Genomic DNA, 14,232 nt, shown 5'->3' on the forward strand with positions numbered 1-14,232 from the left:
AAAGAAAATGATAAAAACTTCAAAAAATAAAATCCTTCAAGAGGTTGTTATATTACTACATCTACTAGTTAGGATAATTTGAAAACTTAAATTTAGACATGTTTTGCAAAAAGTGTAGGGAAAATATAAAACGGCTATAACTTTTGCATACGATGTCGAAAAAAAACGTATAATATATCAAAAAATTCAGCACGAAAATCCGCATCCGATGGAGACTGCCTACGGCCTGTTTGCAATTTTTTAGAATCCTCAAATTCCAAAAGGAAAAAAAGATATGGTCAAATTTTAGTTTTTTTAAAAAAAAATTGGTTAAATCTGGTTAAACTACTTATTCAAGAAGTATTAATGTTACTACATAATTATTCAAGAATATTAATGTTACTAAATAATTATTTCAATTTTTTGAATTTGGGTCAAATCTGGTCAAACTGTGGTCAAACTATGGTCAAACTGTGGTCAAACTATGGTCAAACTTATTCAAGAAATATTAGTGTTACTAAATAATTACTGTTTTTTAGAATAATAGTTTCAAACTCAAACAGTGAAATGTGTGACTTCATGCTCAAGCTAAACTCCTGAGGGTTAATAGGATTGACATCTTACTATTGTCAGGAAAACAACAAGTGCAGACTTGGAAACGAAGGAGAATAGAACCCGAAAGTTAAACTTGCTCGGGTTGGAGTAGTGAGAGGGATGGGTGACCGGTCGGGAAGTTAGATGATTTGGAATGAGTGATCCACACTTGAGCAGTTAAGAGAGGTGATTAGAGACTAAATCATCAAATAATTCAGAAAAATCAAAAATCAAAAAAAATTACAAAATTTACAAAAAAAATCAAAAGAAAAAACCTTTAGTACCGGTTGGTAACACCAATCGGTACTAAAGGTCCCCCATACCAGGGCGCGAGCTCACGCCACGTGGTGGCACTTTAGCGCCGGTTCGTGCCGAACCGGTACTAAAGGGAAGGGGGCCTTTAGTGCCCACTCTTTAGTGCCGGTTATGGAACCGGCACTAAAGGCCCTTACGAACCGGTTTTAAATCTCCGTTTTCTACTAGTGACATCCAGGCTTAAACCATTAAAACCCAACTTGTGTGTGTGTTTTTAAGTGTCTTCCGCTCGCTTCAGTTTTTGTTGTCATTTTTTTTGCGGGTAGTGTTTGTAGTTGTTGCTAGGTGGTCTAGAGACAATGGTATAATTTATGTCACATTTGATGAATTGATGTTCTTTGTAATGCCAATGTTTTTCCTGCTAAAAATGACAATTTAATCAAGATATAATAGCAAAGCTCAAAAGTTTTTCTATGGGAGTATAGCAAATCTCATCTTAACTAGTTATGATTGGTCCATAGGTACACGTTTGTTACTGGTTCAGCCACTCACTAGCTACAGTGTCGCTGGATTCTGGTGCTGGCTTTCCACGTACACTATTGATCCAAAAGGCGCCAAACGAACTTACCACGCGTGCAGGAAGAGACATCAAAAAGGCTGAGGAATCGACTGTACCGGCGCCCGCCACTACCACGTGGCCCGGCATTACCTGTCTGCGGGCCCGTTGCTCCTTCCTTCCACTACCGTGACAACATCCTCTATCTATTCACAAGCGGCCCTGCAGTTTGGAGCAAAAATCTACGACGCCTGGAGCAAAAATCATCATCGCCGCCATGAATTATCACAGCTCCGCCGTGAATGGACGTAGCAAAATAATTCGTCGGACGTAGCAAAAATCTATGACGGTTGCAACAAAAAATTATCGCCGTTGTCGTTGGGTCGCAACTCAGCCATGGATGAATGTAGCAAAAAATCTAGCCGGTTGTAGCAAAATCCGATGACGGTGGCAGCAAAAGTCATCGTCTCCGTTTGATTCCAGCAAATATGTTTATCGGTTGTAGCTTCCCTCGTCACTGGATATAGCATCTCGCGCAGCGGTTGCAGCATTCATAAAAACGGTGAAGCTCTGTATCACTGTATGGACACATCCATAATGACTGTTGCATCGACGTCTCCAGTGCGTCGCGCACGGCCTCTTTGCAGATGTCCCCGCCGTCGTCTTCTCCACCCCCGCCGTGGCTCGCCCTATCAGCAAGGGCTCGTCATGCCTGCACGCTGCGTGTGGCGGCGGAGATGCATATAAGGAGCAGTTGCCCCGTGTTGTGGGGACGAAGAAGACGACGTGAAGAAAACGATTCGATTGAAGAGCGTTCCCACGGTGCACGATCGAGAGCGATGGTCCGGCCCAATCATGGGCCGGCACTCCGGCCACAAACGTTTACCCTAGCTATAAGAAGATGGCACGCGCTCGCACCGCATGCACGGCCACGGCCAGGTCCAGAGTCAAAGCAGAGCTGAACGCCTTGACAGAGAGAGCAGAGCGTCCACCGTAGCAGAGCAGCGGCGACGGTGCGACACCATGCGCGCTCCGGCGATCCTGCTGCACCGCAGCACGGCCGCCGCCGGCCCCAGCGAGCCTCAGTCGCTGCCTCTGCCTCGGCCCGAGCAGCAGACATCGCTGGTGGTGACGGTGCACTCGGACATAGTGGTGATCCTGGCGTCGCTGCTGTGCGTCCTCAGCTGCGGCTGTAAGATTGTTCGGGAAGCGTAGAACCCTTTGTCTCGGGCCGCATGTATATATTGAGGTAAAGCCTTGGTAAACAAGTTACAGAGAGAGAGATTACAGAGGGAGAGATCGAGAGAGGAGGAGGAGATCGACCGGAAGAGAGGTCGTTACAGGAGTCTCTCGGGATAATGAGAAGAAGAGATAGATACAAGTTTAAACACCTCCTATCCCTATACAATAATTCTAACACTCCCCCTCAATCTAAACCTCAAGCCTTGCCAAGGTTGAGATTGTACTTGAACTCATCCAATCTTCTCTCAGTCAATGGTTTAGTAAACCCATCTGCAAGTTGATCGCCTGTAGGAATGAATCGTATCTCAAGTAGCTTTCGAGCTACTCTCTCTCTGACAAAATGAAAGTCCACCCAATGTGTTTGGTTCGTGCATGGAATACAGGATTTGCTGAAAGGTAAGTTGCACCAATGTTATCACACCATAACCGTGCAGCCTTCGGAGCTTTAATACCAAGCTCATAAAGTAATGTTTGTATCCACATTACTTCAGCTGTGGCATTTGCTAATGACTTATATTCAGCCTCTATACTTGATCGTGAAACAGTAGCTTGCTTCCCATGATACAAGATTAGATCCCAGAAATACAGCAAAACCACCAGTAGATCTTCTGTCATCAGCACATCCTGCCCAGTCTGCATCAGAATATGCAGTAACAAGCAAGGAAGAGGACTTGACAATCTGAAGTCCAAGCCCTTGAGAATACTGAAGATATCTTAAGATCCTCTTAACTGCTGTCCAATGAGTAGTTCTAGGCGCATGCAAGTATTGACATACCTTATTCACCGAGTAAGAAATATCTGGTCGTGTAAGTGTTAGATATTGCAAAGCACCGACAACACTTCTATAATTTGTTGCATCTTCTGGACCAAGAATTTCTCCACTATCAATTGTAAGTTTTTCTGAGGTGGAAATTGGTGTGCTAACTGGCTTGCAATTCTCCAATCCCACTCTCTTAAGAACATCAGCTGTATATTTTTCCTGTGAGAGAAGTATGCCATCTCTGACTTGCTTCACTTCTATGCCAAGAAAATAGTGAAGGTCACCTAGATCCTTAAGAGCAAACTCAAGTTCCAAATCCTTGAGCAAACAGGTTGTGGCCGCTTGACTTGAGCTGGCAACAATTATATCGTCAACATAAACAAGCACAAACACAGTGATATTGCCTTTGCTATAAAAGAACAAAGATGTATCTGCTTTAGATGGTATGAACCCAAGATGTTGTAACTGCATGCTCAACCTAGAATACCATGCTCTTGGAGCCTGCTTCAATCCATATAATGCTTTATCCAACTTACATACATAATGTGGTGTGCTGTGATTTTCATAACCTGGTGGTTGCCGCATGAACACTTCTTCCTCAAGAACACCATGAAGAAACGCGTTCTGAACATCTAGCTGTCGTAAGCTCCAGCCTCTGGAAATAGCAATGGATAAAACAAGGCGAATGGTAGTTGCTTTAACCACAGGGCTAAAAGTGTCATCATAATCAATACCAAACCTTTGCTTAAAGCCTTTTGCAACCAACCTTGCCTTGTACCTGTCTATACTACCATCAGGTTTCCTTTTAATCTTGTATACCCACTTGCAATCAATTATGTTAGCACCCCGTTGCGGTGGTACTAGACGCCAAGTCTGATTTTTCATGAGTGCATTATACTCACTATCCATGGCTTCCTTCCAATCCTTACTAGCAAGTGCATCATGCAGGTTAACAGGTTCTCCAGTAGCAGCAAGGAAAGCACGCTTAGTAGGATTATACTTTATTGTACCATCACTGTATTTTTTTTCTTTAACAATACCTGACCTTGACCTGGTGTGTCGACGAGGAGGCGAAGGAGATCCAGCAGCCGTAATATCAGCCACAGAAGATCCAGGTTGATCCGGCACCAGATCCAAGGAAGATCCGTGCAGCTCCTCGGGTTCGCTCCCCCCCACGCCACGCTCGACAGCCGCGTCGGGGCGGTCAGAGCAGGTAGGCGAGGATTGGTGAGAGGCGCTGGAAGTCGCGTCAGGGCCCGCGCCTGCACCAGATGCGCCGGGACCCACCCTGTCGGCTTGGCATGACGCGCCCTGGTCCGCACCTGGACTCGTGCCTGGGTCCGCGTGGCCCACCTGACCGGATTGGCGGGATGCGCCCTGATCCGCGCCTGGACCCGCGTGACCCACCTGGTCGGTTTGGCGCGGCGCGCCCTGGCCCGCGTCTGGTCCCGCAGCGGGGCTGCTGTCGCTGTCGCCCGCCAGGAGAGAATCGGCACGGGATCGCGCGCTGGGCTGCGCTGCATGCTGGCGCAGATCAGTCTGGGATCGCGCGCTGTCAGCCGGATCTTCCTCAGATTCCGCGCCTGATTTGTCCTGTATACACATAAAATGACGAGCAGAATCTGTACAAGAGCCATTAGATATGCGGTGTTCGGCGGATTTTTGCACATGATCATTCTCAGTTAGTTCACCCCCGTGATGAGGATTAACAGAGTAATCTGGTAGGAGTGCAATTTCTGCACGAAGTAAAGCGCCAGCATTGGGATGAAGAAGGGAAAACGGGAATAAAGTTTCATCAAAGATTACATCACGGGAGATATATATACGTCCAGTAGACGGTTCAAGGCATTTATATCCTTTATGAAGGTTGCTGTACCCAATAAACACACATTGTGTGGAACGAAATTCTAGTTTATGACGATTGTATGGACGTAAGTTGGGGTAGCAAGCACAGCCAAAAATTTTTAGAGAGGTGTAGTCTGGCTTTTGATGATACAATCGTTCTAAAAGAGTTGAATTGCCAATGACCTTACTTGGAAGACGGTTAATAAGATATGTAGCCGTGATGAAAGCCTCATCCCAGTACTTGAGGGGCATAGATGCATGAGCTAGAAGGGATAGACCAACTTCAACGATATGACGGTGTTTGTGTTCAGCAGAACCGTTTTGCTGATGAGCATGAGGACAAGACACATAATGAGTAATCCCAATGCTTCGGAAAAAGGAGTTGAGTTTTTCATACTCCCCTCCCCAGTCACTTTGGACTGAAAGAATTTTTCGATCAAAGTGGCGCTCAACTAGCTTCTGAAACTCTTGGAAGATGGAAAAAACTTCAGATTTATACTTAAGCAAATAAATCCATGTAAACTTGCTGTAATCATCAATGAAGCTAACATAATATTTTTTTCGACCAAAAGAATCTCGAGCATGACCCCATACATCAATGAAGATCAATTGTAATGGAGCATGAGACACACTGGTAGACTTAGGATAAGGAAGCTGATGGCTCTTGGCACATTGACATGCTTCACAGACAGACGCATTATTTGAACTATGTGACAAAGGAAGTTTGTCTTTATTGACGACTTGCCTAACTATGATGGAGGAGGGATGTCCTAATCTTTGATGCCACCGCTCGAAAGAGGGCTTGATGACGGAGTAGACTCGACGATGCTTATTTGTAAAGGCTCTGGAGGAGATGGGGTAGAGGCCACCAACGCATCTACCGTGATAGAGAGCCGCCCTCGTTGCTCGGTCCTTAATGAAAAAATAGTGAGGGTGAGTTTCAAAGAAAACATCATTATCGGTGGCTAGACGAGACATAGAGGCAAGGTTTTTGTCTGCTTGAGGAACATGAAGAACATCCTTAAGAAGAAGATCACGTTGAAGAGTAGGGGAACTAAGTGAAGCTTGACCAATGTGACAAATATCCATACCTTTACCGCTGGCTGTGTGGATCTGATCGTTGCCGTGGTACGTCTCGCGAAGGGCAAGTTGCTCTAACTCATTGGTGACGTGATCAGTAGCTCCGGAATCAACGTACCAGACGCCATCCCCGCCTTGCTCGCGCATAGCAGCTGCAACCAGTTTGGGGTCAGGGACAAAGTTGTCATCGTACCTATGCCAGCAGTCGATGACCTCATGACCAGCCTTCTTGCATAGCTGGCACCGGGGTCGAGGACGAGGAGAAGAGGTGCGGCGGCCATTGTTGGAGTTGAAGCCACCACCCCTCTGGTTGTTGCCGTAGCCCCCGTCGTAGTTGTAGCCGCCACCAGAGCGTGCACTGTCGCCCGAGGGAGCGCCACGGCCGCGCCCTCCACCGCGGTGACCGCGGCCACGGCCGCGACCCCGTGAAGCAGAGTACGCAGAAGACTGCCGAAGGTCGCCGCCGTGAAGAAGTGTGAGGCGAGCGTCGAAGCTGAGAAGCTGGCTGTGTAGCTCCGGGACCGTGATCGGTTCCACACGTGCCGCCAAGGCAGAGACCACGGGATTATACTCCATGTCGAGGCCAGCCAAGATTTTGGAGACGATCTCCGGATCGGAGAGCGCCGAAGTAGTACAAGCAACCTCATCTGTGAGGGTTTTGATCTTGCCCAGGTACTCTGCCATGGACATATTACCTTTTTTAAGGTTGGTAAGTTCGATCCGGGTGTTGATCGCCTGCGCCTGACTCTGGGCAACGAACATGGTGTTGATGGCGCGCCACACCTCGGCCGGCGTCTGAAGCGTGGCCACTTGGGACAGAATCTCGCGGGAAAGAGAACCCATCAAGAAACCTTGAAGCTGTTGTTGCTGAGCATACCAGAGGGTGCAGGCGACGTTGACGACTTGCTCCTCTTTTCCCTCCTTGGTGATGGTGAGGGTGGGCGGCGGCGGCGGGCTGGTGGCGTCAAGGTGGTGCTCCATCTGGGCACCCCTGATCTGAGGAAGCACGATGGCTTTCCAGAGAAGGAAATTCCCTTTCGTTAGCTTCTCCTGTGGCGGCGATCCGAGGAAAGTGTTGGTGGTTGAGGATGAGGAGGCAAAGGTGGAGGTGGAGGAGGTGGTGGTGATCGCGCCCATGGTGCTGGGCGACATTGAGGCGGAGGTGGTGGACATGGCTCGGTCGCCGAAGGTAGCTAGATGCGATCTCTATGAGGAAGAGGCTCTGTTACCATGTAAGATTGTTTGGGAAGCGTAGAACCCTTTGTCTCGGGCCGCATGTATATATTGAGGCAAAGCCTTGGTAAACAAGTTACAGAGAGAGATTACAGAGGGAGAGATCGAGAGAGGAGGAGGAGATCGACCGGAAGAGAGGTCGTTACAGGAGTCTCTCGGGATAATGAGAAGAAGAGATAGATACAAGTTTAAACACCTTCTATCCCTATACAATAATTCTAACAGCGGCCTCGGCCTCGCCCTCCTGTCCCGGCGCGCGTGCCGCCCCCGACCCTCTGACCGCTACCCTCCTCCCCCACGGGCCTCAGGAAAAAGGCAATCGAGGCGCTCCCCGCCGTCTCCTTCGTGGCGGCCTCGTCGTCGTCGGAGTGTGCTATATGCCTGGCCGAATTTGCCGACGGGGAGGCTGTGCGCGTGCTCCCAGGATGCGGCCACGGCTTCCACATCGCCTGCGTCGACGCCTGGCTCCGGACGCGCGCCTCGTGCCCGTCCTGCCGGGCCTCTCCATCGATGATTGCCACGCCCATGCAGATGCAGGTACAGCCAGCTGCGGCGGCGCCCACCGTGGTAGTCGTCGTGGCCGGCAGTAGCATGTGCGGGAGATGTGGCGAGCTGACGGCGCCGGCCGGTGCACGCGCCGCCGACGGCGCGCTCTTGGCTTAGTCAGGTTCCTGTGCTCCATTTGACTCGGCCTCTGCTTCATTTTTTTCAGCTCCTCTGCAAAGCAAAACTTGTGGTGTTTAAGATTTCAGTACGGTAGAGCAATTCAGAACTGTGTATATAAAAATAAAAGATTAATTATAGAGCATCACGAGCGAGTGCGTGGACGGGGCGGCATACATTTTCGATCTCATGGTTCAAACGAAGCCCAAGTGAAGCCAATGAAGCTTTAATCAGTCTCCGTCAGCATCAGTTTGCCGTTCATTGCAAAACAAGATGATAGCAGCTTGACGGATGGAGATCCAGAGAAAAGTAAAAAGGACAAACTCATCATTGTCTTTCTTGTTGTTTTTCCTTCTTTGAAAGAATAGTTTTTGTTGGTTGTCGATTCAACCTTTGAACGTTGACGTGGATGCCATGTATAGCTGGCAGGATTCAGACGGTCGTGAAAGAGCGAGTCTGTCTCATGGTTCTTGTTGATTTTTTTCTCTACACTAAGTAGATTAGTAGATGTTTGCAATTAATTGCAAAATTTCTCACCGATCGCTATGTAGGCTTGCGGTAGTCAATGTAGATTCAAAGGCAAAATTTGTCCTCCACAATGCATGATTCAAGTGGTTCTTCGTCCGAATGAATTCTTCTCCTCGGTGCGGTCCTAGTGGCGCCACAGCTTGACCAAGAGGAGTTGTGGTGTATAAAGGATGTGCTTGCTATGTGGATGTCTACTCTTCCTTTGTCACGTCTTCATCTTATTAAGTGAACGAAGACCCACTCTTTGTCTATTACATGGACGAAGACCCAATTTCTGTTATTTAGTTACCAGTTTAACTCATAAAACTAAAGTATGATTGTTGCTGGAGATAATGTTGTTGCTAAGAATTCGAAGGTACTGCAATTCTCTCATTTTTGTCACCTGGCAAAATATTCTCCCATTAATAGACTTGTAATTCAGTTTCTGTTGTCACTAGATTTTTGTTGTTAAAATTGTAGTTTGCAAGGAAACTGTAATGTTTGATTTTTTTTAATTTGAGGTAAAGCTAATTGTGTCTTGCATACACTCAGGTTTTTATTTGGGTCTGGTTGAATAACTCATATCAGGCGGCATGGAGCTAATTTGACTCCTAAAGCCAGTAAGATGGTTCCTTGGATGGTCAATAAGGGGATGATGTCAATTAGTCTGGATTCTGGAACAATGCTAACATTCAAATCCTTGTACTTGTTGGTCCATCCGTGCTTTGAGAAAAAAACAGTTAGGTATGCTTCTCAGTTCTCACTACCTCCGCGTGAAAACCAAAATTACAAATCCTTATTTGTTATTTCCAACTATATTTTATGGCTGATTGGACAATATTTCCGTTGCTAACTTCCTTCCTTTGAATGACTTGCCAATGATCTTTCACAATTTTATAGCGTTTTACTTTATTTCTGTAACTGATATCCTTTATATTCAGTTTGTTTTAAAGGTTCACCATGTTTCTTTAACAAAATTTATCCAGTGAATTGGTATGTCTGCTCCACTGGGCAGCAGCTGCAACCTTTCAACTTTGGCTCTTGCACGATTGTTTCATATGTGTATGCTCTATTTTTCTGTCCAGTCATTTGGTCTTTATATTCAGCTTGTGTTTGTCAAGAGCTTATTCGGTCAAAGGTTATACGAGATATGACATTGCCGCTGTTGCGCTAAGGGATACGGGGTCATGAAAAATCAAGGTTTGTTCATGCTTCACACCAATTGTTTTGTAATACACTCTGTTCTTACTACTTGCATGTGACAGCCCGAGCAGCAGGCAAAATTCTATTTCTTCTTCTAGATTACTATACCATTGTGCAAGAATCGGAATACCAATGCAAATGTGCCTTTTCAGTCCATATTTAACAATGACAAAAAATTATTTTCCTTTTGTTTCTGTTTCACTTGTGTCTGCACCGGAGAATGTTCATCCTTGCCTTCCATCACCTGAGAATATTCATCATTACCTTCCATCACTTGCTTTACTGTAACAATACTAATTTCTCTGCCATCTAATTGCTCCATACACTTAGTTTGTTTATATCTAGAGTTCACATAGGGGTTAGTAATCAGATAGTCTTTTTTAATCAAACGGCCATGCAGGTTTGAGCAAGCTCAAAGTAGGCTGGGGGATGACCAATGATTATACTGATGCTGGTCAAAGCCATATTTTTTGTGCATGTCCTAGCAAGCTCATCGCCCACATAAAATATTCCTTGATGGTGGTCCATATTTTTCATGCATATTTAGCTCAGTATTCGGCCAAACACTTTAACTTGTACTCCCTCCGTTCCAAAATAGATGACCCAATTTTGTACTGAAGTTAGTATGAAGTTGGGTCATCTATTTTAGAACGGAGGGAGTATATGATAAGAAAGAAAATGTACACTTTTTACTCGAGAAGCAGTAAATCTCTTGATTACTAAAATTGTCAGACACCTTTATGGTTCAGAAGTATACTTGTCTACGATCACGGCTGCCCACGCATTCGAGCCACCAGGACCGTTAAGGAGACCTTGCAAGGCAATACTTGGGCGCTGGACTTGGGACCAGTCATTTTTTGCCATGCCTGCAACGGTTTTGGATGCTATGGCCACGGATTGCTGATGTTCAGCTCACGGGAGGAGCAGAGGACCCCATAAGATGGGCGTGGAAGAGTAGTGGCATGTTCTCCGTTCGCCCTGCATGTGCCTTAAAATTCGGAGGAAGCGATGTGGTACCGTACGCGGACGTCACATGGAACTCGAAGGCCGCCCTTCAATGCCGGTTCTTCACTTGGTTAGCCATATGAAACCATTGTTGGACGTCCGTTCGAATCACCAAGAGAGGCTTGCCCACCACGACACATGCCTCTTCTATGAAGCCGACGAGACCATTAACTAGGGATGAAAACGGACGGAACTGAGTGCTACTATATTTATTTTCATATTTTTTTGCAGAAGCGAAAACAAATACAGAAACCTTGGAAATGGATACGGAAACAAATACTACCGAAAACGGACATGGAGCGAATACAAAGCATATATGAAAACAGAAGTGGGCGTTGATTGGAACTTAAAAACCCCTTGAATCATAGAGAAATACACACAAAAACAAACAAATTTAATGAGTTATTAACATGGCTATAAAATAATATCATTAAGTTAGCAACTTAGCGTAGCATTGTAGTAGTACTAGACAATTGCGTATAGGGTCATGCTGAGTACATGTGTGATAGTAGAAGTTGGGCCTCACATACATTTTACTAATTGTGTCATTGTGTTCTCTTTGGTGGTTGGGGTACAAAGCAGGCATAGGTCTATAGTAAAAACATAAATTCCATATTCACGGAAACGGAAAGTTTCGTTTCCATGCATATTCCACCGGAAAACACCGTTCCGTTTTTGTTTCCGTTTTCGCATAAAAAATTTCATTTCCACTTTCATTTTGCAAATTTCCATTTTTGTTTTTATATTTCCTCTCTGTTTCCATTTTTCCTCCGGAAAAACGGAAAGTTTCCACTCCATTTTCATCCCTACCATTAACCATCTCCTCATCAAATGCACCTTCACACGATGATCCATCGGTGTGGCATATGGTGTGGTCGGCTATTGGGAATCCGGACCAAGCTCCCACTGTTGACGATAACTTGGGAAATGAAACGAGGGCCATTCTTTTCTTTTTTGCGAAATGAAACGAGGACCATTCTCTCACTCATCACTTGGAAACTTTGTAAACACTGCAATCCTATTGTCTTTGGCGGAGCAACACTTTTTGTGCTTACGATCATCAAGAAAATTGTGACTGAAGGGAGGACATGGCAACAAGCTGGGCTACTCAAGGGTAGGTGGGTTAGTAGAGAGTAGTCAATCATTGTGGCCGATAGATGGTGGGCTACCATGTACTCCCTCCGTTCCAAAATAGATGACCCAACTTTGTATTAACTTTATACTAAAGTTGAGTCATTTATTCTAGAACGGAGTGAGTAATATATGATAAGCACACTCTCCGTGAAAAAGATGTATATGTATAAACTTCTCTTTTTTCTATTTGTGATTTTCCGCACTAAATTTTTTGTGGACCTTGGATCGTGCCGAGTCAGCTAGAAATGCTATATCATCAGTACCTTAGCTATTATTTTCATTTATTACCAATACATTAAAGACCCAGTTGGTGATGCTATATGTCATTTCTGACCATATGAGCGAATGCACATGAGGTAAATTGCATGAGCGAGTAGTTCATATTTTTTTTACATAAAGTCGTAAATTTTTTTGGTTAGTATACAAGGGTAAATGCGTTGGTTGATTGTGTCAAGAGTTAATAACGAGCATGGTGGTGTATCAGTCACATGCCCAACAATGGATATGATATTTTTGTTTCCTGGTAATGCTCGACATTAAACTGTATGTTACAACATGACAATGGCTCATGAGACGTCGGATCTGCCTTCTTGGCTCGGGGGCGTCAGGGACAGTGCACACCTCATCGCCCTTAATGGCGGCGACGGATCGAAATGAATACGGGGGAGGGGATCAGTGCGGAGAGCAGGGTAGTTGGCGGGGGATTCCTCTTTAGCGATCCGTCAGGAAGTATGGTGTGAAGGAGAGGGGGCGCCATGGCAAATGTGAGGTCGGCGTCATCCGATTTTTAAGAAGTGGACTCCAGCGAGAAGTGTCTAGCTACGGTGGGAAACCTAGTGGGAAATGGAGGGTCTGGCAGGAAGAGAGAAGGGTGCATCGTTGGGAGGTTTTTTTTATGAAACCGTTTGTTGGAGATAACATGACGGATAGTTCGAACAATCACATTTCTCTCCCAAATATAGGCCGGCTTTCTAGGAGCCGGACTGTCCATATAGTTCCATTTTGTGGAGCCCGCTAGGCGTCATTTGATGTCTGAACTTGTTTGAATGTACGAGGGAGAAATGAGATTTGACCTTGAAGATGATCCTAATTATTTAGTTGATTCATTTATATGCATTATAGCCCGTAGCAACGCACGGACGTTTTACTAGTATTAATAGTGTTTTGCCCTGCATGACAAGAACTGTAACAAATGATTATACATATATGTGTTAATTAATTAATATGCGGGTGGGGCTTAAAAATGGTTATCATGGATTAGGAGCCTGGCAGTCCCCTTCCAACTAAAAACAATCCCAAGTGTGGTACACGTGCGGCATGCATGCATACGTGTCTAGCTATCACATGCAGCCGCACTAGCTAGTGAATTAAAGTTGATGCACGAGTGACACAATGATAGTGGCTGACGACTAAGTTGGTTGAGCGATTATTAGTCTGGTCGTAATGGGAGTATCATAACTACTATCATGCATGTCAACTAGACAATTTTGATGAGGTGTCATAGCATTAAATGAAGAAAGAGATGGTGGAGTATCATATTATGATACCGTATCATAATAAATGCTATGCTACTTTGTGTCATGCATGGCAATAAATATAGTACTACATGATACTAATATATGATACTTCCTCTGTTTTTATTTAGTTCGCATATTAGTTTTGGTCAAAGTCAAGCTTTACAAACTTTGACCAAGTTTATATACAAAAATATTAAGATATACAATAACAAATCAACAACATTAGATTTATTATTAAATATACTTTCACATCGTATAGATTTATTATGATAAATGTCTATATTATTTTCTATAAACTTGGTCAAACTTTACGAAGTTTGACTTTAGTCAACTCTAATATGCAGAGTAAATAAAACGGAGGGAGTACTATGCATTAGGGAGGTAGTATTATACACTAATATTATATGCATGATACTATTATATGATACTCTCTATTACAAGCGATTTTATGCATGTCAACTAGACTTTTTGGATGATGTGGCAAACAATTAAATGAGAAAAAAAAGAGTGTGGTATCATATCATGATACCGTATTATATTAAATGTTATACTACTTTGTATCATGCATGTCAATTAATAAGCCAACCTAGATACTAACTTATGAAACTATGCATTAAGGATGTAGTACATATACCAATATCATATGCATGATGCTAGTA

The 14,232-nt window shown here is 44.7% G+C and overlaps 1 pseudogene; it reads left to right on the forward strand.

Moving 5' to 3' along the window:
- The first annotated feature begins 7,707 nt into the window (after positions 1-7,707).
- On the forward strand, positions 7,708-8,847 carry LOC123153930 (probable E3 ubiquitin-protein ligase ATL45; annotated as a pseudogene).
- Positions 8,848-14,232: the final 5,385 nt, after the last annotated feature.

This window comes from Triticum aestivum, chromosome 7A (genome assembly GCF_018294505.1).
Source record: "Triticum aestivum cultivar Chinese Spring chromosome 7A, IWGSC CS RefSeq v2.1, whole genome shotgun sequence".
Classification (NCBI taxonomy): Eukaryota; Viridiplantae; Streptophyta; class Magnoliopsida; order Poales; family Poaceae; genus Triticum; species Triticum aestivum.